We start from the raw sequence: 13,202 nt of genomic DNA, 5'->3' as shown, positions 1-13,202 counted from the left end.
ACACTAAAACTCCAACAAAGAACTATTATCTGGATTAAATGAGCTGATATATACAAACACTCTGACCCTTAATAATGCGTAACATTCTGGTAATTTTTTTTTTTTAAATACTGCCCTGTTTCTCCTCGTTGATCTCTATTTTATATGTCACTGAGATAAAAAAAAAAAAATTTAACTCACTTTTCACTATAAATGTATCACTCAAATTTTTGTTACTCTTCCATGTTTAATTTAAAGATAGAATAAGAATTTAAACTCAGCCATTTACGAGCTATGTAAATTTTGACAAGTTACTGTACCACTCTGCATCTCAGTTTCTCTATTAAGTTGCAATACTAGTTTGATAAACACTTTTAAAATTGTGAGTTTATTCCTATTCTATTATCTCTACTGTTATTTCTCACCCTGAGCTTGATTAAATTGTCTAAGACTACATTCCATTCTTTTTTATTCTTTTTCAGCTGATCCTGTCTTCCTCTCTATTCCTTACTCCACCTCTTAACCCCACAAAAAAAGATTAAAACCGACCTGCTCTCCATTACCCATCTTTAGATGTTTGCTTTCCTCTGCCTAAACCCGTTCTTTTTGTGTGCCACCAAATAGTCGTATCATGAACTATATTGTAGCAGTGAGTGAAAACAAAGTGAAAGCTTTGTATTTCTCATTGACATTTTAAAAATCTCTTAACCTAAAAACTAAATTTAAATAACAAATTTGAAAACTCATTTTATAAATTAAACATCTAATAAGGATATCTAGTAAGGTAATGCCAGTATTTGAAAGTACTCAGTGTAAATTTTTTGGCTCAAATATATCCAATGCTAGAAAATCTGGTGCCATGTAAATCAGTACAATCTTTAGTAATATATTTTGGCAATGTATATTAAAAGCCACTAAGCATTTATATCTTTTAATGTACTTAGTCCATTTCTGAGATTTTATCAGATAGGAACAATCCAAAAGAAGGAAAAACCTTTAATAAAGGTGGGTTTTTTTCTCTCATGCTTTTATTCCTAACAACCCAAACTAAAAGAAACCTAAAGTTCAATAACAAAAGATTATTTAATTAGATTTAAAGAATATGAAAAATAACAATGATGAAACTATTGTTGTTGTTGTTGTTATGTGTCATGGAGTCGGTTCCAACTCATAGTGACCCTACACAGGGTTTCCGAGGCTGTAAATCTTTACAGAAGCAGATCACCTCATCTTTCTTCCGCAGAGCCGCTGGTAGTTTCGAACTGCCGACCTTGAGGTTCGCAGCCCAATTCTTAACCACTACGCTACCAGAGCTATAAACAGCATACAATTCCGAGGTTAAGTAAAGAAAAAATATAGAGATGACAGAATAAACTAATAGTTGAAAGCAAAAGATTTGGATTTAGATTCACATGAATTTGAATCTCAGCTTCAACACATATTACCTATGTGATGTTCAATGTTTTAACCTACATTAGCTTCCATTTCTCCATCTAATAAACTGGGAAAAAATACAATATGCTTCGTTAATTCTAGTGAAGAAAAAATGAATTTGTGTATATAAAACATTTAGCACAGCACCAGTGAGCATCATCAATGAGAACAATTTTGATACACAGCAACATATTGACTCCCACTCATCTATCAATGTGTTGTACTATGGTGGTTTGTATGTTGCTGGGATGCTGGAGTCAGCAGGTTTCAGCGGAGCTTCCAGACTAATTCAACTAGAAAGAAAAGGCAGACTATTTTGGAATGTTTAACCGCTGAAAACCTTATGTATACAGATATAGTGCCAGAAGATTGTCAAAGTGCCAGAAGATAGACCCCTCAAGTTGGAAGGCATTCAAAATATGACTGTGAAGAGATGCCTTCTCAAAGTAGAGTTGACTGTGATGACATGAATGGAGTAAAACTTTCAGAACCTTCATTTACTGATAAGGCACAACTCAAAATGAGAAATAGCTGTAACATCCATTAGTAACCGAAACATGGAATGTATGCAGTATGAATCTAGAACAATTGGAAGTTATCAATATAAAATGGGATGCATAATGGTTGATATCCTAGGCATTGCTGTTTTTGTTGTTGTTAAATGCTGTAGAGTCAATTCCGACCCATAGCACCCTTGTATAGGGTTTCCAAGAAGCAGCTGGTGAGCTTGAACTGCCAACCTTGCAGTTCAAACGACTTTGTAGTCTGACGCATTAGCCCACAGCACCACACCAGGACTCCTCCTGGGCATTAGTGAGCTGAAATGGACTAGTTTTGGACATTTTCAATATTACTATCGTATGATTTACTATGCAAGGAATGACAAATCCAAAAGAAATGGTGTCGCATTCTTCATAAAAAAGAATTATTTCAAGATCCATCTTGAAATATAACACTGTAATAGGATAATATCCATATGCCTACAAAGAGGACCAGAGTCCAGGTGTGCCACAGTAGAATAAACAATGGACCACAAGGTTGGCTTGAACCTAAAGATTGGAGGTTTAACTATCAGCCATGCCTCAGAAACCCTATACAGGGTCCATAAGTGGGAACAGTACTTAACAACAACAACAAAGGAAGACCTGTTAATACTATTATTATTTAAATTTACACAGCGACCACTAAAGACCATGATAATGAAATTGAAGAATTCTAACTTCTTCAGTCTGAAATTGATCAAACATGAAATCAAGATTGATTGATAATTACTGGTGATTGGAATGTGAAGATTGGAAAAAAAGAGGAAAGGTCAGTAGTTGGAAAATATGGCCTTGGTGATATGATGATATAGATGGTATGATAGACTTTTTCAAGATTGATGACTTCTTCATTGCAAATACATTTTTAAACAACATGCAACTTGATTATACACAGGATATCACCAGATGGAATACACAGGAATCAAATTGACTACATCTGTGGGAAGAGACACTGGAAAAGCTCAATATCGTCAGTCAAAACAAGGCCAGGGGCAGACTATGATACAGATCATCAATTGCTCATATATAAGTTCAGACTGAAGCTGAAGAAAACTAAAGTTCTCGAGAGCCAAAATATGACATTGAACATATCCCACCTGAAATTAGAGATGATCTCGAGAACAGGTTTGGTACATTAGACACTAATGACTGAAAACCGAAAGAATTATGGATGACATCAAGAAAATAATACAGGAAGAAAGCAAAAGGTCATTAAGAAAGAAGAAAAAGACCAAAATGGATGTCAGAAGAGACTCAAACTTGCTCTCCAGCATAGAGATGCTAAGGTGAATGTAAGAAATGAGGAAGTAAAAATCTGAAAAGAAAATTTCAAAGGGCAGTTTGAGGAGGCAAAGTCAAATATCTTAATGAAATGTGCAAAGACATGGAGGTTGGGAAATCATGCTCAGTATTTCTCAAGCTAAAAAATCTGAAAAAAAAAATTCAAGCCTCAACTGGAAATACTGAAGGAGTCTTTGGGCAAATAGACTCCTGGTGCTGTAGGATAAGAACTGGACTACAAACCACAAAGTCAGTGGTGCAAACCCACCAGCTGCTTCTCGGAAATCCTGTACAGAGTTGATATTCAACAATTTTAAGAGGTAGCATGTGATCAAGAACCAATGGTACTGAAGAAAGAAGACTAAGCCGCACTGAAGGTATTGGTAAAAACAAGGCTCCAGGAATTGAAAGAATACAAACTGAACTGTTTGAACAAATTAATGCAGCATTGGAGATACTCACTCATCTATGCAAAGAAATTTGGAAGGCAGCTACTTTGTCAACCAATTGGAAGAGATCCATATTTGTTCCCATTCAGAAAAGAGGTGACCCAACAGAATGTGGAAATCATTTACTATTAATATCACATGCAAGTAAAAATTTCCTGAAGATAATTCACAAACGACTGCAGTAGTACATTGACAGGGAACTACTAGAAAATCAAACCTGTTGGGGACCGCAAAGCACTGAGATGTTGAGGCCCTGTGTCATGGATGAAAATCCTACATGATGGCCCCACTCAGAATGGCTAGCCAGGGATCCTGAGGGCCAAAGGTAGTGACCTCCTGACGTCCCGGGTTCATTGGTTTTTGCAAACTCACTGGTGGGCTACCTCTGTATAATTTTCTTTGGTCTTATTATTCATTCTATGCTTCTAACTACAGGAATTGTAGCTTCTGAGAAAATGGTTTCTTATGTGCCTCTCTTAATGTCTCCACTGTGCTGGCAGTGCGTAGGGTCCTAGGAACAAATCTCTCTGAGGAACAAACTCTGGCCACCTGGCAAGCATGTCCAAACTGTTCTTTATCAAATTATTCAGTTATGTTTGATATTAACTTAATACATGAGCCCTTGATACACATGGACAAATATTAAAACAAAAACCTCTTCTAAAGCCGAGGCCATAAAAAGTTCCAAAGGCAGGTTTGCTGAGATTCCGCAAAGAGGCTCTGGAGACAATCTGCCCAAGGAATTCACTCAAAGTAGATTGGCGAATTCCGGAGTATTGTTCAAGGAATAATAGTGACAACCTTCTCAAATCGTCCCCAGGTGTAACCCATTAACCTAGAGGTCCTTCTTCCTCCTGAAAGCCTAAACCAGGTAGCTGAAACAGCTTGACTCTCTTCAGACCTTTTAAATCCTTTTCACCTTTACCCATTCGAGATTAAGTGCTATAGGTATGTTAATTAGCCTTGAGAAACCTCGAGTCCCTGCCTTAGGATTTGAGCCTAAAAAATAATTTATAACAATTTGCTTGAATTTTTGGAAAATTAAGGATGTTAGATTATTAAGACAATTTGCAATGTATATTTTAGAATTTGTTCCTGTAAATCATTGTGTCCTGTTTTGAACGATTAATTACATTTCATTTCTGTACCCTGTCTTAATAATCCCCTTCTTCCTTTTTGTAATATCTCTCCCTGAAATAAAATATGGACGCAGATTGAAACCTGCGTGCATTACTGCCTGCAGGGCCATGATGCCTGCAATCCAGGGTCTGTCTGCCAATCTTGCATCCACTCTGGTCTCCGGGTGTCTCTTTGTCTCTCTCGTCGCGTCTCTGTGTTTATTCTTTCTCTGTCTCTTTCGCCGCCAGATGTTCCTACTTCGTGAACCAAACTCCCCTGTTAAGGCAGGTCCCCAACACAAACCCGATTTAGACGATGGTGTGGAACTAGGAATATCATTGATGACGTCAGATGGATCTGGTCTTAAAGTGGAGAATACCAAAAATATGTTTACTGGTGCTTTATTGATTATGAAAAAACTTTCCACTTTGTGGATTATGACAAACTATGGATAACTTTTCGAAGAATGGGTATTTCAGAACATTTGCTTGCACTCTTGAGGAGCTGTACATAGACCAAGAGGCAGTCATTTGAACAGAACAAGGGGACATTGAAAGGTTTAAAATCAGGAAAAGTGTAGTCCAAGGTGGTATTCTTTCACCATATTCATTCATTCATTCTGTATGCTGAGAAAATAATCTTAGAAACTGGATTATATTGAGAAGAACATGGCATCAAGAGTGGAGGAAGACAAATTTAAAACCTGCAATACGGTGAAGATACAGCCTTACTTGCTGAAAGCAAAGAAAACAAAATATTTACAGATAAAGACCATAGACTTCAGTATGGATTTCACCTTAATGTAAAGAAAACAAAAATCTTCACAACTGGACCAGTAAATAACATCATGATAAATGAAGAAAAGATCGAATTTGTCACAGACTTCATTTTACTTATAACCACAAATAACACTCATGTAATCATCAGTCAAGAAATCAAAAGGTATATTGCATTAGGCAAATCTGCTGCACAAGACCTGAATACTTTAAGTATTCAAGAGCTTTGGTATCAATTTGAGGACAAAGGTGAGCCTGACCCAAGTCATGGTATTTTCAGTAGCTTCATATGCATGTGAAAGTTGAACAATGAATAAGAAAGATCATAGAAGAATTGATGCATTTGAGTTATGGTGTTGGAGAAGAATATTAAAGGTACCATGTGTTGAAAGAAGTACTGCCAGAATTCTCCTTTAGAAGCTGGATGGGGAGACTTCATCTCTCATTGTTGTGGTTGTTAAGTGCCGTTGAGTCAGTTCCGACCTATAGTGGCCCTGTATAGGGTTTTTTTTGGTTGATATTGTTGTTGTTGTTTTAAATAAAATTCTGGTTTATTGTTAGACAACATTGTTTCATACACACATCAAACAGGCCAAAAAATAAATAAATAAATAAACAGCAACTACATAGACACACACGAAAAAAGGAAAAGAAACTTTTATCTTTGGCCTTTTTTAACCATCTCATACAAACCAACTACTTATAGTACAGCTAAGTACATACACAAAAATGTTACTGGAATGTTCGGAATAAGATTGTGATTTTGTTGTTGTTGTTGTTTTTGCTTTTTTACAAGGTTTTTTTTCTCCTTTGAGATGATAACAAACATGGTCACACCACAAGTAAAGTCAGAATTAGGGCAGAGAATGCTCCAAAGGCTGGTTTGGTCATCTGAGATCATTAAAAATGGCTGACTCCTAACAATATGTACAAAAATATAAAATGTAAATAAAAATACAAACAAATTTTCCTTTTTAAAGGACTTTTAAGAAAATTAGCAGGGCCTTGGAGGTTTTGGTTCTTTTTTCTCCCCTGTTGCATATTCACGTTGTGGTTTTGGTTGGGTGGTGGTGAGCGCGTGTTATCTGCCGGTGGCACTGCCCAAAGTGGAGGGGTGGGACTCTCAACTCGAAGGTGCCCACGTTTAGATTCTGAGACAGGAAGTGGAGGGTGAATAGGTCACGGTGGTCTTTTTAATTTACCTTTTCCTTTTTTGCTGTTAGTCATCCTCGTCGGTCTTCTGCTTCTTGGTGTCAACATCATCATCTTCATCTCCATCTTCTTCCTCACCATCACCTTCTTCCTTTCCTCCTCTACCTCATTGTCAGATTTCTGTTCCCCATTTTCCTCATTAGTGTTCCCATTGGCAGGTGCATCTCTTCCATTTTCTGTTTCGTCCACAACCTCCTTCTTCTCCTTTAAGTCCTTGGTGGTGATCTCGGAGTTGGTGTCCACAGCCGCATCTGACATGATGGGGCACGCTGGTGATCCGATACAGAGGAGGACAAAGAGTGCGAGCGAGTTCAGGGACTGGCGAGAGAGCTGTCGGAGTCCACAGCGGCGGAGGAGAAGGAGCATGGCGGAGGTGGCTGCAGGGAGCAGGAAGCCGGACTCGGGAACTGGACCAGGGAACAATGCAAAGATGGCTTTTCAGAGCAGCCAGTACTTGTATAGGGTTTTTAAGGAGCAATTGGTGACTTTAAACCTCCAACCTTGTGGTTTAACTCGACCTTGCAGTCGAGTGCTTATACTACAGTGCCACACCAGGAGTCCATAATTTGGACATATTATCAGGAGGGACCAGTTCCTGGAGAAGGACATTACGCTTGGTAAAGGGGAGGGTCATTAAAAAAAGAGGAAGACCCCTAACGAGATGGATTAGCACAGTGGCACCAGGAATGGGCTCAGGCATAACAATAAGTGTGAGTATGGTATAAGACCAGGCAGGGTCTTGTTCTGTTGTACATAAAATCGCTGAGTTGGAGTTGACTCAATGACACACAACAACAAATACATCCCTACACCTACAAATAAACTATGTAAAGGTATTAAAGTGACTGCTGTTGCCATTGTTAAGTACCATCAAGTCGGTTCCAACCCATAGCAAGCCTATATAGGGTTCCAAAGAGCAGCTGGTGAGTTTGAACTGCCAATCTTGAGGTTCAAACCAACCTTCAAGTCAAGTGCCTATCCTATAGTGCCACAGCAGGACTCCATTAAAGTGATTGGTGGTGGTGGTGGTAGTGTGCCGTGGAGCAAGTTCTGACTCATGGAGATCCTATATAGGGTTTCTCCGAGGCTGTAAATCTTTACAGGAGCAGAAAGCCTCATCTTTCTGAACGGCTGGTAGTTTCAAACTGCTGATCTTAAGGTTAGCAGCCCGATTCATAACCACTACGTTACCAGAGCTCCTATTAAAGTGATTGTTGTTAGGTGCCATTGAGTAGGTACCGACCCATAGCGACCTTATGCACAGCACAACGATTAGAACCACAAAAAGGATTATTTTTGAATCCACCTATCTAGGTTCATAAATCATGGGTATAATGTTTCCTCTTGTGTTTTCACTTTCTAAATGATCTATTTCTATAACAATTAATTATAGACATTTACATTAGAAATTTTGATGCATATTTACTGTACTGGGAAGACATAGGAAAAATCAATATTTATTCAGAACCTTTAAAACCACTGAATTTTAAAGTTTAAGAAACCTTCATCTGGCCCCCAAATATAATAATTTGTGAAACTGGAGTACTGTTCATTGAAAATTACCAACCAGTGAATGGAATAGCTAGGGTTGGGTTAGACTCTTGATATCTTTACTTGTAACAGTTCATTTACACTGTTGTTGTTGTTGTTGTTAAGTGCCGTCGAGTCGGTTCCGACCCATAGCAACCCTGTACAGGGTTTCCAAGGGTGTAAATCTTTACGGGAGTAGAAAGCCTCATCTTTCTCCCGTGGAGCGGCTGGTAGTTTCGAACCGCTGACCTTAAGGTTCGCAGCCCGATTCGTAACCACTACGCTACCAGAGCTCCTTTACACTAGAGATTAATAAATGGTCATTTAGGATCCCAATTTCATACCTCCTGTATACTATGCATTGTGGAAATATACACAAACAGCCTTTCAATGTTGTCAGCACAGATAGAGATTATGTGTTTTAAGAAAAAAATGAGTTTTAGATAGGCCAAGCAAAGAATTATTAGCATTGCTGAATATTTAACCAGGTGATAAATTGTTGTTTCACATGTTCATTATTAAATATAATTTGTGAGTTAATGTGACTTTATTTGGGACTACCATTAATTACAACAAGGTCAGGAACATAATATTACGAGAAACTTATTTTCATCTAATATGTGGCATTGAGAAGAAGAGCACAGTTATATATATATACAATTTCAAGGAGCTCTGGTAGAGTAAAGGTTATAAATCAGGCTGCTAACTTCAGGGTCGGCAGTTCGAAACTACCATCAGTTCTGCGGGAGAAAGATGAAGCTTTCTGCTCCTGTAAAGATTTACAGCCTCAGAAACCCTGTGCAGGGTGGCTATGAGTCAGAACCGACTCCACGGCATATAACCACCACCACCACTCGGAAAACAGAGTGGTGCTGTAGGATAAACACTGGGCCACAAAGTCTGTTTGAACTAAAAGGTGGCGATTCAAACCCACCAGCCGCTCCTCAGAAGTCCTAGGGTCACTATGCGTCAAAACCAATTTGAAGGCATTTAGCAACAACAATTCAGAAAACAGGGTCGCTATGAGTTGGAACTGACTCAATGGCACTTAACAAAAACTAGTAATGAGCACTGTAAGATAAACACTAAACTACTAACCACAAAGTTGGTAATTCAAACCAACTAACCACTCTTTGGAAATCCTACGCAGAGTTGCTATGAGTTGGAACCAACTCGACGGCCCTTAATAACAGCAACAACAGCAACTGGAAATGTAAGGAGCCCTGGTAGTTTAGTGGGTTATGAATTGGAATGCTAACCTGAAGGTCAGCAGTTCAAATCTACCAGACACTCCATGGAAGAAAGATGAGGCTTTCTGCTCCTGTAAAGATTTATACCTATACAGGGCCTTTATAAGTCAGAACTGACTCCACAGCACACAACCACCACCATTACCACTAGTAATGAGGCACTGTAGAATAAGCACTGGACTGCTAACCACAAGGCTGGCAGTTCAAACCCACCAATCACTTCTTGGAAACCCTACACACTGTTGTTACGAGTTCGAACTGACTTCATGGCAGTTAGCAACAACTAGTAATAAAAAGAACCCAGGCAACATATTGGATTATGCCTTGGGCTGCTAACCAAAAGGTCAACAATTCAAATCCACCAGCTGTTCCTTGTTACAAAGATGAGGCTTTCTTCTCCCATAAATATTTATAGTCTCAGAAACCCTATTGAGGGTCCCTATGAATTAGAAACGTCTCAATGCCACACATAATCAATATGTGGTTACAGAATATAACAAACATTACCCATCTGTCTTGTAAATAAGTGTCATTGTTCAGAGCAGACACTAGGCAAAAAATGTGCCTGGATATGAAAATCCCATCATTGCTATCTAAATCTGTCCACAACACACATTCTCCCAGTTTAAAATCATAACATCAGTGTAGAACACAAGGACAGAATTGAGGAGTGGGAATGAATCAGCATGATTCATAAGACACCCACAACTCACCTTATGCTCCTTCTATTATGGCCTTCTCCCTGAATGGGGGATCGGAGAGAGGGCATGAGGAATATCTCACTTGGTCCCCCTTGACAGTCAGTTCTTACAAATTATGTGAAGAAATAACAATCGTCACTTGAATTCAAATTTCATCTATTATGTCTACTTATCAGTGCAAAATAAGTAAGAAAATCTCTGCCAGATAGAGAGCGAAAAAAAAAAAAAAAAGAAAAGTCTGAAATGACTTGTAAACCATTCAATCAATTGGAAATTGCTCTTTCCCCTCTAGTGGACAATACTAAGAGTACTTATCATTAAGTATTTATACGTTTTAGGATTATATGGACTAATGAGTTCTAAACATGAAAGGGCGGATATCATTACCTAATCTTTTGTGGCTAAACCCAAGTCCATGAGGGATGTACTCTACCGTGGAGGAAAGAACAAAGATTTGGAGTCCAACAAGCCAGGGCTTGAAGCACATTTCTGAAGATTACTAGTTAGCTAATCCTGGAAGATGTGCTTCAGTTGTATCAGTTGAAAATCCTGATTTCATTGCAGCATTGTTATGAGGATTAAAAGACAGGTGTTATGCAAGCACTTCTTGAATGTTAGTTCCATTCCTTATGTGCCATGTATAAAGTGATCAGAAACTCAGGCACTGTTGGCAGCTTTCTCCTCATAACTTCCTTCATGACAAGAATGGTGGTGGTACGACATGGAGTTGGTTCTGACTCATGGCGACCCTGTATAGGGTTTCTGAGGCTGTAAATCTTTACAGGAGCAAAATGCTTCATCTTAGACCCCAAACAAAGGACCCTAGGACCATCAAGGGAGAAGAGCACAAGTGGAATGCTACTAGTGTAGTGGTTATTAATTGGGCTGCAAAACACAAGGTCAGCAGTTTGAAACTACCAGCTGTTTTGCAGGAGAAAAATGAGGCTTTCTGCTCCTGTAAAGATTACAGCCTTGGAAACCCTGCACAGGGTCACTATGAGTTGGAACTGACTCCACGACGCATCAGCACCACCACCATCCAGAGAAGCAGCGACACCAGAGATGGAGGCAGAGATGGGAACATGGAGAGAAGGAGCACTGAGGACTCTAGATTCATGGGAAGAGAGGGACTAAGAACTGGCAGCCAGTAGGCAGACTTACAGAATGTGCCCTTTTGTGGTGTAAATTATTATATATGCCTGAGTGTTCTTTTAAAAAAGTGAGAGCTAAAATGAATAGGGAGAAATACTGTTAACTGATGGTACATGGAGGGGATTATAATCATTGTAATGAAACAAGGTGTATGATTTGTTGAATGTAAAACTGATGATCTGACTCAATCCACAATAAAAACCTTAAAAAAATAAAATAAAAAAGCTTCATCTTTCTCCCTCAGAACCACTGGTAGTTTCAAACTGCTGACCATGAGATTAGCAGCCCGACCAGTAACTACTATACTACCAGAGCTACTTGACAAGAACAAGGACTATGAATAAATAGCCACCATTTTACATGTAAGAAGCCCTAGGTGTGCTATGGGGTACGTGTTGGGCCGCTAACTGCAAGATTAGGGGTTCAAATTCACCAACATCTCTGAGGAAGAATCATGACGCTATCTAACCAAGAAAGATATACATCTTCAGAAATGATATATAGGGAGTCAACCAATCCCTAGCCTTATCCCATCCCTTTTTGTAAATATGTATAACTTACCTGTCTATTTCCCTATAAATCTGAAAAAGCCCCGATATTTGGGGATTCAGAGCTAGGAATTATATTTCTTGCTTTTTCACTCAACATTTTGTAATAAGGCTACCTTCTCTTCCTTAAAGGCTGATGTCCAGAGATGGATTTCTGTGTGCCTTGGGCAGGAACCCTTTTTGGTTCATTTATACTCCTGGTGTGGTGCTGTTGAATAAGCTAATTGCAAGTCGATGGTTCAAACCCACCAGCCACTCCTCAGAAACCCTATACAGGGTCACTATGAGTCAGAACTGATTTGATGACACTTAACAGCAACAACAAGAACATTTTTGGGGGATGTAGACATTCCATGGGCCAAAGTGGTGAAAGTGTGTCAAGCACTTATGAACTACAAAGTATTTGAACTTTTCAGTTGCTTTACAATATATGACTTACGTGCAGGGTTCTTTGGGTGCTGCTGCTAAAACATCACTACCTTGCCCTAAAATAATTTCTTCTGCTGTGGTATATAGACTAGGGAATATGCAGTTCAATGTGAGTTGCTAGTTCCAGGTTGAAAGACAGAATAATAAAGTAGTTAAGAATGTAAATTTTACATCTAGATTGCTTGGTTATGAATTTTACCTTTGCCAGTAAGTAACTGTGGTTGATTAAAAGATGCTACACCCATTACGTACTAGCAAACTTCTAAAGAGGAAGCACTTGGCATAATAAAACAACTGACATAAGGTCAAAACTCCATTTTGTTATAAGCTTCTGCTTCTGCCTTCCTGAAAATGTACCCTTGACTTCTTACCATTTAAGTGCATAGGTAGCCTTGGGTCTCTGGGTGAGTGGGACCAGAAGATCCTGACTCCCTATCAATCATCTTGTTTAACAGAACTGGCTCTTACTCCAAGCCAGTCTGAGTAGATAAGGGTTGTTGTCATCCAGTCTGCTTAGACCCAGAGTGACCCTTGGTGCAGCAGAACAAAACACTGCCCACTCCTGCACATTGTAATTGTCAAACCCATTCTTGCAACCAGTGTTATCAGTCTATCTCATTAAGGATCTTCCTTTTTTCGCCATTACTCTCTATTTTACCAAGCACAATTAAGAAGACAAGAATGAAAGAAAAGGTCAAAATGGATGTCAGAGGAGACACTGAAACTTGCTCTCCAACATAGAGATGCTAAAGCAAATGGAAGAAATGAGGAGGTCCAAGAGCTGAACAGAAAATTTCAAA

This window comes from Chrysochloris asiatica, unplaced genomic scaffold (genome assembly GCF_000296735.1).
Source record: "Chrysochloris asiatica unplaced genomic scaffold, ChrAsi1.0 scaffold00011, whole genome shotgun sequence".
Taxonomy (NCBI): Eukaryota; Metazoa; Chordata; class Mammalia; order Afrosoricida; family Chrysochloridae; genus Chrysochloris; species Chrysochloris asiatica.
Note: the sequence above shows the minus strand (reverse complement) of the source record.